Here is an 11298-nt window from a genome sequence, read left to right as displayed (position 1 = left end):
CATCACCACCAGAGCCTTTTGCGGGCGCAGACCACCTTTTGTCAGGATAGCTTGTACTAGTTGTCCCCCTTCAAATTAGCCCGCCGTTGTTGGCTCCCTTCCCGCTCAATATTTGGGAAGAGGACCAGGGCCTCTACAAGTAGGGCTAGCCACCACCATAGAAAAGGGGGGGCGAGCAGACGGCATCTTAGATCACTCTCTCACCCATACAAGTTAACCACGCACAAGAACACCTGAACCTCAGGAGGCTGTTCTTCCCCTTGTATTGTTCATCATCAGCCCAAGAGGCAATCCACCACCACCACACTTGAGTAGGGTGTTACACTACAACGGTGGCTCGAACCAACATAAATCATGTGTCTTTATGTGTTGCGAGTTCGTCGAGTTCGTCCGCGAGGTCTTATCGAGCTAGGGCGTAGATCGGTAGGAGGGAAAGACTTCGTGTGCACCCCAGTGTTCGAACCTTAAGGGTTTGCCGGAACCCCACATCCGACATGTGAACCCTTTGGGGAAGGGCTCATCTCGGATTCCGGGGCCAAAACAAGGCGGACCCAGCTCGTCTTCTTCTTCTAGTGCCAGGGATCAGTTGAGGCGGTCGATCTGGTGGCAGGCGTCATTCGCTCTGACTCCTTCTCGACGACCGAGGCGGTCGTCAAGTATCGGGTGGTCAACAAGCGGCAGGGAAATGCGCCTCTCCCTATGGGGAGGGGAAGGCAGACAGTCGTCTCGTCGCTGCACAGCTCTTGGGAGACCGTCTTGGTCGCGCTCGATGGTGATGCGAGTCCGGCTGTAGCTGGCAGTCAGCTCCTTGTCTCTCCTATCACGGACGCCACCAGTCGGCGTCCGGGATGTCGCGCCTTGGCCGGCGAGGAGGCTTCTGGACGCGCTCCGTCATGTGGTGACGGTCGTCGCCCTCGAGCTTGTCTAGCTCGTCTGCTGCCACCTGGGCAGCTCGTATGTTCTCTGCAGGCGTGGCATAGACGGGATGATCTGTCCCGAACATGCTGGCGATGGTCGCGCCACACTGTCGGATCAGGCCAATGTGGCTAGGCCCACTAGGAGCCGGCGTGCCGCCGACGGCACGGTCCATCTCACGCTGGTAGGCCTCCGAAAGGCGTCTCATGTTGGCCAGCCGATTGGCGCTTTTGGCGAGCTGGACACGGCATGCCTCATGCGTCTCCGCGTCGGCGTCTTCCGGGATGGGCACAGTCAGGTCTTGCATCGCCGCCTGCAACGGATCCTAGTCACCTCCGCCAGAGTGCTCGCCGTGGCTGATGATGAGCACCTCCGTGACGGTGTTGCTACCGCTGTCCGCGCAAGGAAGCGGTTCGCCGTAGACCACCATGTTGGTGCGGAACGTGTCAAGCGACGCCGTGTCGGAGTCGACAAGCATCGGGTCGGTGGATCCAACTGACTCCAAGTCCACAGCAGGCTCGCTGGCGATGTGGAGCTGATCGAGGAGGCTGACGGGGCGGCTGTCGGGGCCTTCTGTGCCGACGCGGGCTCGTCGGAGAGGCGAATCTCGCCAACAAGATCGGCAAGGCAGCTCGCCACACAGGCGACCTCCGCACCGTGCAGACCGTCGGTGCAGACGCCATCTGGCATGTCGGGCTGGCTGCGCTCGCCACGAAGGAACAAGGTTCCTGTCCAGAACAGGTCTCCGGGAGACGGTGCATCTCGCCCCATGGTGGGCGCCAAATCTCGGGGGTTGGGTGCGACATATGCCAACGGATGGCTTATCATGGTGGGAGCGAGTAGAACGTCGCCGATACCTAGAAGCTGGATGAGGCGTAGACACGAACGCCGGCGCACTTTACCCAGGTTTGGGGCTCTCCTAGGAGATAACACCCCTAGTCCTGCTCTGCGGGGTCTCCGCATGATCACTAAGGCACTAGTGAGTACAAAATGGTGCTCCTCGAGCTGTATACTAGAGGTAGAAGAAGGCAGGCACACTCTCTCCTTCCTCTTGGTATGAGTCTAGTTCTAACAGGTTGGGAACCCTTTGCATGGGTGCCCTGGGGGGTTTATATAGGCCTACCCCGAGGGGTACAATGGTAATCCCGCCGGGTGTAGGTCTCGGCTGTCAGTGTCTCTGGTCGCTGGCTTCCCCGCCGGCTGCTGGGGCCCGCTGCTCCGACTGGTCTCGTATGGAGCTGACAGGCTGCTCCCGCCGCATGCGGGTCTTGCCGACTGCTGATTACTGTAGCCACGATGCTAATGATGCATGCTTGGTCACGGGAGCGTGGCTACAGTCCCGCCGCCTGGTGGGAGATCACTGTAGCCACTCCGGGTCTCATCTTGTTAATGGTGCACAAGCCCCGAGGAAGGAACGGGCCGCCTGCTGGGAGCTGACCTCCCTCAGGTCTGACTAGTGAGGCTTTCGCCGTCTTCCGGGCTCTCGCTGCCCGGTAGGGCCCACCACCCGCAGGCCGTACCGATAGGTCGTTGTGGGATCAGGGCTCTGCCTGCCAACAGTGACGTCAGGGATGGAGTGGCAACAATACCATGCCGAGCAGAGATCTCCGCCTATACGGAGCACTGTGGCCACGCCCGGCCCTGGATACGGGGGTGATGGGCTACACTATAGCCTTACCCTGTCTTGTCTTCTTAATGGGAGCGCAGACTCTGAGGGCGCCGTGGGCCGCCGGCTAGGAGTCGGCCTCTCTGGAGGCCGCCTGCAAGAAGTTGGCCCGTCTTGGAGCCGCCTTCTTGAGCTTAGCCGCCTTGTGGCAGCCGGCGTAGGCTACCCGTGGCCCATTACTCCGACAATTATAAAGGTGCTCTACAGGTGTCTCCGATGGTGTTTGTTGAGTTGGCATAGATCGAGATTAGGATTTGTCACTCCGTCTATTGGAGAGGTATCTCTGGGCCCTCTCGGTAATGCACATCACTATAAGCCTTGCAAGCAATGTGACTAATGAGTTAGTTGCGGGATGATACATTACGAAATGAGTAAAGATACTTGCTGGTAACGAGATTGAACTAGGTATTGAGATACCGGCGATCAAATCTCGGGCAAGTAACATACCGATGACAAAGGGAACATTGTATGTTGTTATGCGGTTTGACCGATAAAGATCTTCGTAGAATATGTAGGAGCCAATATGAGCATCCAGGTTCCGCTATCGGTTATTGACCAGAGATGTGTCTCGGTCATGTCTACATAGTTCTCGAACTCGTAGGGTCCGCACGCTTAACGTTCGATGATGATTTGTATTATGAGTTTTGTGCTTTGATGACCGAAGTATGTTCGGAGTCCCAGATGAGATCGGGGACATGACGAGGAGTCTCGAAATGGTCGAGAGGTAAAGATCGATATATTGGAAGGCTATATTCGGACATCGTAAAGGTTCTGAGTGACTCGGGTATTTTTCGGAGTACTAGAGAGTTACGGGAATTCGCCGGGAGAAGTATTGGGCCTTATTCGACCATACGAGAATAGAGGAGGCAGGCCAAAGGGAAGGAGGCGCGCGCCACCATGGGTCCGAATTGGACTAGGGGAAAGGGGGTGGCGCCCCCCTTGGCCTTTCCTACTCCCTATCTCTTTCCTTCTTTCTTCTCTCCTACTCTGGAGAGGAGAAGGGGAAACCTACTAGGACTTGGGAGTCCTAGTAGGACTCCCCACACTTGGCGCGCCCCTTCTAGGGCCGGCCTCCTCCTCCTCCCTCCTTTATATATGTGGGCAGGGGACACCCCGAAGGCACAATAGACAATCTCTTAGCCATGTGCGGTGCCCCCCTCCACAGTTACACACTTCGGTCATATCGTCGTAGTGCTTAGCCGAAGCCCTGCGCCGGTAACTTCATCATCACCGTCACCATGCCGTCGTGCTAACGAAACTCTCCTTCGGCCTCAATTGGGTCAAGAGTACGAGGGATGTCTCCGAGCTGAACGTGCGCAGATCGTGGAGGTGTCGTATCTTCGGTGCTAGGATCGGTCGGATCGTGAAGACGTACGACTACATCAACCGCGTTGTCATAACGCTTCCGCTTCCCGTCTACGAGGGTACGTGGACTACACTCTTCCCTCTAGTTGCTATGCATCACCATGATCTTGCGTGTGCGTAGGATTTTTTTTTGAAATTACTGCGTTCCCCAACAGTGGCACCCAAGCTAGGTCTATGCGTAGATGTTATATGAACGAGTAGAACACAAAGGAGTTGTGGGCATGGGTATATACATATTGCTTGCCGTCACTAGTTTTTTCTTGATTCGGCGGTATTGTTGGATGAAGCGGCCCAGACCGACATTACGCGTACGCTTACGCGAGACTGGTTGTACCGACGTGCTTCGCACACAGGTGGCTGGTGGGTGTCAATTTCTCAAACTTTAGTTGAATCGGTTTCAATGAACAGGGTTCTTTCTGAAGGTCAAAAAGCAATCACTATACTACGTTGTGGTTTTGTTGCGTAGGTAAGAACGGTTCTTGCTAAGGCCATAGCAGCCACCCAAAACTTGCAACAACAAAGTAGAGGATGTCTAACTTGTATTTGCAGGGCATGTTGTGATGTGATATGGTCAAGACATGATGAGATATCAATTGTTGTATAAGATGATCATGTTTTGTTAAAGTTATCGGCAACTGGTAGGAGCCTTATGGTTATCTCTTTATTGCATAAGATGCAAGCGCCATATAATTGCTTTACTTTATCGCTATGCGATAGCAATAGTTGCAAAAGAAATAGTTGGCGAGACGACCATGTGACGACACGTTGATAAATATCAAGATGACGGAGATCATGGTGTCATGCCGGTGATGATAGAGATCATGACGGTACTTTGGAGATGGAGATCAAAGGCACAAGATGATGATGGACATATCATGTCACATATTTTGATTGCATGTGATGTTTATCTTTTATGCATCTTATTTTGATTAGTATGACGGTATCATTATAAGATGATCTCTCACTAAATTTCAAGGTATAAGTGTTCTCCCTGAGTATGCACCGTTGCTACAGTTCGTCGTGCCGAGACACCACGTGATGATCGGGTGTGATAAGCTCTACGTTCAGATACAACAGGTGCAAGCCAGTTTTGCACACGCAGAGTACTCAGGTTAAACTTGACGAACCTAGCATATGCAAATATAGCCTCAGAACACTGACACCGAAAGGTCGAGCGTGAATCATATAGTAGATATGATCAACATAGTGATGTTCACCATTGAAAACTACTCTATCTCACGTGATGATTAGATGTGGTTTAGTTGATTTGGATCACGTGATCATTTAGATGACTAGAGGGATGTCTATGTAAGTGGGAGTTCTGAAGTAATATGATTAATTGAACTTTAATTTATCATGAACTTAGTCCTGATAGTATTTGCATATCTTTGTTGTAGATCAATAGCTTGCGATGTAGCTCCCCGTTTATTTTTTGATATGTTCCTAGAGAAAAATAAGTTGAAAGATGATGGTAGAAATGATGTAGACCGGGTCCGTGATCTGAGGATTATCCTCATTGCTGCACAGAAGAATTATGTCCTTGATGCACTGCTAGGTGACAGACCTATTGCAGGAGTAGATGTACATGTTATGAATGTTTGACAAAGCTCGGTATGATGACTACTTAATAGTTTAGTGCACCATGCTTTACGGCTTAGATCCGGGACTTCAAAAACTTTTTGAACGCCACTGAACATATAAGATGTTCTAAGAGTTGAAATTGGTATTTCATACTCATGCCCGTGTCGAGAGGTATGAGACCTCTGACAGTACTTTGCCTACAAGGTGGAGGAGAATAGCTCAACTAGTGAGCATGTGCTCAAATTGTCTGGGTACTACAATTGCTTGAATCAAGTGAGAGTTAATCTTCCGGATAAGACAGTAATTGCTAAAGTTCTCTAGTCATTATCACAAAGTTACTAGAACTTAGTGATGAACTATAATATGCAAGGGATGACGAAATTAATTCCCAAGCTCTTCGCGATGCTGAAATCGGTGAATGTAGAAATCAAGAAATAGCATCAAGTGTTGATGGTTAACAAGACCACTAGTTTCAAGAAAAGTGCAAAGGGAAAGAAAGAGGAACTTCAAAGAAGAAAGGCAAGCAAGTTGCCACTCCGATGAAGAAGCACAAAGCTAGACCCAAGCCTAGAACTGAGTGCTTCTACTGCAAAGGAAATGGTCACTGGAAGTGGAACTGCCGTAGATACTTGGCGGATAAGAAGGATGTAAAAGTGAACAAAAGTATATATTTGATATACATGTTATTGATGTGTACTTTACTAGTGTTTATAACAACACCTCAGTATTTGATACTGGTTCAGTTACTAAGAGTAGTAACTCGAAACGGGAGTTGCAAAATAAACAGAGAGTAGTTAAGGGCGAGGTGATGATGTGTGTCGGTGTCAAAATGGGCGGATCTCGGGTAGGGGTTCCCGAACTGTGCGTCTAGGATTGATGGTAATAGGAGACGGGGGACACAATGTTTTACCCAGGTTCGGGCCCTCTCTATGGAGGTAATACCCTACGCCATGCTTGATTGATCTTGATGAATATGAGTATTACAAGAGTTGATCAACCACGAGATCGTAATGGCTAAACCCTAAGAGTCTAACCTGGCTATGATTATCAGGATTCGGCCTATCCACGGACCTAGCCCTCCGGTTTATATAGACATGGGATGGATCTAGGGTTACACAAGGTCGGTTACAGAGAAAGGAATCTTCATAGTTGGTCACCAAGCTTGCCTTCCACGCCAAGGAGAGTCCTATCCGGACACGGGTGGAGTCTTTGGTCTTTGTATCCATACGGCCCATCAGTCTGGCCCATATCCAATAGATCGGACACCTGAGGACCCCTTAGTCCAGGACTCCCTCAGTAGCCCCTGAACCAGGCTTCAATGCCGATGTGTCCGGCGCGCATATGGTCTTCGGCATTGCAAGGCGGGTTCTACTTTCCGAATACTCCAGGATAGTCTTCAGATGAAACGAAGGTGTGCAGATCTGCAACACAAGTACCACACACAACCACAAGGAATATAGTATTTCACGAGTCCCATCTGCCGACAACTGTTTGCAAGATGACATCACATCTATTCGATCACCATATCGAACCGTTTTTGTCCGTTGTTCCGCGCTTCGAGATGCGGTTTCCATTGGCACGTCTTGTCAAAGTAGAGATCATGTCCCCTTATTGCGGGACTTTCATCAATGTGGGCATGGGTAACCCAACTGTGCCGTTTACACAGCCCTTGGGAATAGGCGAGTTTTAGGGCGAGTGGGGAGGCGTTCGATATTCACTGCCTTTATAAGGGGATAAGGATTCTCCCTTCTTTTCCCACGCCTTCTATCTTCCTCTGCCCTTCCCCTCTTGAGCTCTAGCGCCAAAGTTCTCATCTCCTTCCCACTCAAGCTAGCACTCAACCATTTCCGGATCCGGAGTTCAAGGCAAGTGGATGGTCTCCTCTGTCAAGGAGAAGGACATTACTAAGCTTCGGGCGGCCGGGTACTTGGCGAAGGAAATCGCCCACCATATTCCAGCCCAGGGGCAAGTCGTCCCCACACCAAAGCCCAACAAGATGGTGGTATTCATCCCTCATTTCGTCCGTGGGCTAGGGTTTCCACTTCACCCTTTCGTCCGCGGGCTGATGTACTATTACGGGATAGACTTCCATGATCTATCCCCGAACTCTTTCCTCAACATCTCGGTATTCGTCGTCATGTGTGAGGACTTCCTCTGCATCCAACCCCACTTCGGGCTGTGGCTCAAGGTCTTCAACGTGAAGCCAAAGGTGGTGGATGGCCATCACGCGGAGTGCGGAGGTGCCATGGTGAGCAAGCTGACCAACGTCTCCTGGCCGAAAGGCACTTTCATGGAGACTGTCAAGGAATGGCAGAAACAATGGTTCTACATCACAGAACCCCGCAACGCAAACTGGGCCACGGCTGCCGAATTCAACTCTGGCGCTCAAATGTGGCTCACCTCCTGGGTTGAGAAGAGCCCGAACTGGTGTTTGCCAGATGAGCTGATAGCATTGCAGACGCGTGTCTAAAGTATGGTGGACAAAGATATCAAGCTTGTCGATATAATACAGGTGATGCTAGTTCGTGGGATTCTCCCGTGCCAAAGCCGAAGCCGCCCTCTATGGGAGCTCAATCGGAAGAAGCACCATACCCTGAAGAGGCTCTTCGAAACTACTCACGAAGATGCCTGGAAGTTGCTCTTTAAGGGCAACGAGACACCACCGGCCACAGATTCGGACCGTGGGCACGACATCAACCACCTCGCCAACGAGGTATGTTATTATTAACGCATCCCCTACTTGCTTGTTTCAAGGATGATATCTAGGCTATTATTATCATTGCTTCTTCGGGACTAGATGGAGAGGGCGAAGCAGATCCAGTGTCCGACTCCGCTGCCTAAAGAACCAGTCATCCCGAGTTTAGCGAAGATGCTGGCGCCGGCGCCCTATATGGAGCCGATGAAAAAGGCCATGGGGAAGGCCAAGGGGGTCCAGAGTGGCCCCCGCTGCAAGGGCGCTTCGGACGTGATGTCCGAAGACAAGACCCGCTCCTCCGTCGCCGAAGACGATGAGGAGGAGGAGGAGGAGAGCGATTCTCCCCCTGACGGGGGGAGGAAGAAGAGGGCGGCCACCACAATTCTGGAGGCGGAGGCGCCCAAGAAGGGGAAAGGCCCGCTCGTGGGCAGCTCCGCATGGGATGTCGACAACAGTCTGGAGCGATTGTCGGTGTTCTGGGAACGGGGGTCCCCAGACATGCCTGCCTGCGACCCATAGCGTGGCTGTGCTGGCGGGTCTGTATGGCGCATCATCATCAACAAAGCATTCAAGACCCTCGCGAGGGGCCAAGCATCACGAGGCAGACGATGCAAGACCTCCTCAGGAGCGGCCTCGCTAGGCTGCCTCAAGAGGAGAGGAGATATCAAGGCGGGGCGAACCTCGCGAGGCTCTCATGACGTGAGCCTTGACGATCGACACCAGGCGGGTGTCAGGCGGGCGCCAGCGCATGCTGCGTCCTTGTTTCCTCTTTGGTGCCAAGGGGGCTAGCACAGGCGTGGAGTACCGAGGCATCAGGCAAAGGTTTCCATATCGGTGCAACGAGACCAAGACCAGAAGGACGGCAAGACGGAGGTCACCATGGAGCCCAGGACGACGTCACCACCAGAACCTTTGGCAGGCGAAGACCACCTTTTGTCAGGATAGCTTGTACTAGCTGCCCCCTTCAAATTGGCCGATGTTGTTGGCTCCCTTCCTGCTCAATATTTGGGGAGAGGACCAGTGCCTATATAAGTAGAACTAGCCACCACCATAGGGACAACTGATTCGGAGGAATCTCACCGAACCCATAGCACACCAAGCACAAGAACACCTCAACCTCAGGAGGTTGTTCTTCCCCTTGTACTGTTCTTCATCAGCCCAAGAGGCAATCCACCACCACCACATTGGAGTAGGGTATTACACCACAACGGAGGCCCGAACTAGTATAAACCTTGTGTCTTTGTGTTGCAAGTTCGTCGAGTTCGTCCGCGAGACCTTAGCGAGCTAGGGCATAGATCGGTAGGAGGGAAAGAACTTCGTGCACACCCCAGATTTCGAACCTTAAGGGTCTGCCCGAACCCATGATCCGATATTTGGCGCGCCAGGTAGGGGTGCGTCGTAGCTTCCCTTCCATCGGTTGTCGGTCTATCGTTCCGCCGTCTCCATTGCAGACGCTCGCCGCACTCGAGCTGAGCGCCGGGCTGCCCTCACCGCCCGTGTTGCTCAGACGGCTCCCGTCGGTGGGACACCTGATCGTTCCCCGTTGCCTGCCGCCAACGCCGCCACCGGCCCGGCGGGGAACGAGCAGCAAGCGTCCTCGCTGCACCCATCGGTGCGGCAGGACGGCCGTACCACCACTCCATCGCGGACTCCGGCCAGCTCCTCGTCCCACGCATGTTGCGCTCCCATGGACGCGCAGGCCACACTCCTCATGGAGAACGAGCTCCTGTGCTACCACTCAATCGATGACCTCTATGAGGAATGGCTCGATCGCGTAGCTGAGCTCGTCCGTGTCGCAGGGGGCTCCCCGGCGCCGTCCCTCTCTCTACCTCGCCCTCCTCCAGCCACAGGCGACGCGGCTCGCGGAGCGCCTCCTCCACCTCTGCCCCAAGACGGTGCCTTGGCGCCAAGGCACGTGGACCCATGGCGCGATCCACCACGCCCGGTGCCCGTAGGTGAAGAGAGAAGCTGCCAAGAGATTCCGCGGCCACGGTAAGTTGCACCTGCGCTCCCTGCGCCACCTCGCCAAGCCCGCGTGCTACCCGCAGCGGCGGTGCGCGGGCCTCATCAAGTCCAAGCTCCACCTCCGAGATGAGCCCCGACGACCATGGCCGGCTGCCGCGCCTTCACCCCCGAGTTGCGTAGCGTCGCCTAGGCGGTGTCACATCCCTAACTTCTGGCATTGCTCTAGGTTAGCTTCATGTGTGCATCATGTCTATATTTTTGAAAACTTGAATTGAGGAATATTGGAAGCCTCAAAACCCTAAATAAAAGAAGGGCAAGCACCCTTTAAAATTGCATTCTGTGAATCCAAAATGCCCTAAAAATAGTTTTGTGAATTTTGGCAAGAGTTATATATCAAACCAAAATTCTGGAATATTTTTAAGGAATTATTTGGTCTCTGAATTTAAATCAATAATCTATTTGAATTTGGGGATATATTCATAATATATAATGAATATATTTGCAAATGCTTTGAAATGTTTTATGTACTTTTGGAATAATCCAGAGAGGTAACATAAAATATTTCAGAATGTTTTGGCACTGTAAGAAATTATTTTGAATTTGAAAACAGTGGCAAAAAAAATAAAAAGGGAAACAGAACAGGAAAAAAAAATAAAAAGAGAGAAGGAAGTACCTGGCCTCACCCGTGCAGCCCAGCCGGCCCAGCTCCTCCCGCTGGCCCAGCCCACCGCCGCCTCCCTTCCCTGTCGCCTTCCTCCTCGCGCCAGTAGGCAGAGGAGGGACACGGCGCGCGCGCCCGAGCTCGCCACGCCACCACCCTGCTCGTCTGCATCGCCTGGCCACCGCGACGCCGCGCGTCATCTCCTCGGCGCCTCCCCGACCCCCCTGGACCCCCTCGCTCTCTCCCTCTCCCTTGTATCTCTCCTCTGTTCTCCCTCCCTCTTGTCACCGAACGCACCTGGGAGCGCCGCTCGCCGTAGCCATGACCACGGCCACCCCCTCCCCTCTCCGACGTGCTCCCGAGCTCCTGCACCTCGTCGCCAACCCCCTCACCGAGCCACGTGACCGGAAGGGCCCCGAGCAGCCGCCATCGTCATCATCTCCGAGCTTC

This window comes from Triticum dicoccoides, chromosome 2A (genome assembly GCF_002162155.2).
Source record: "Triticum dicoccoides isolate Atlit2015 ecotype Zavitan chromosome 2A, WEW_v2.0, whole genome shotgun sequence".
Classification (NCBI taxonomy): Eukaryota; Viridiplantae; Streptophyta; class Magnoliopsida; order Poales; family Poaceae; genus Triticum; species Triticum dicoccoides.
The sequence above is the reverse complement of the archived record's forward strand: the minus strand, read 5'-3'. Positions refer to the sequence as shown.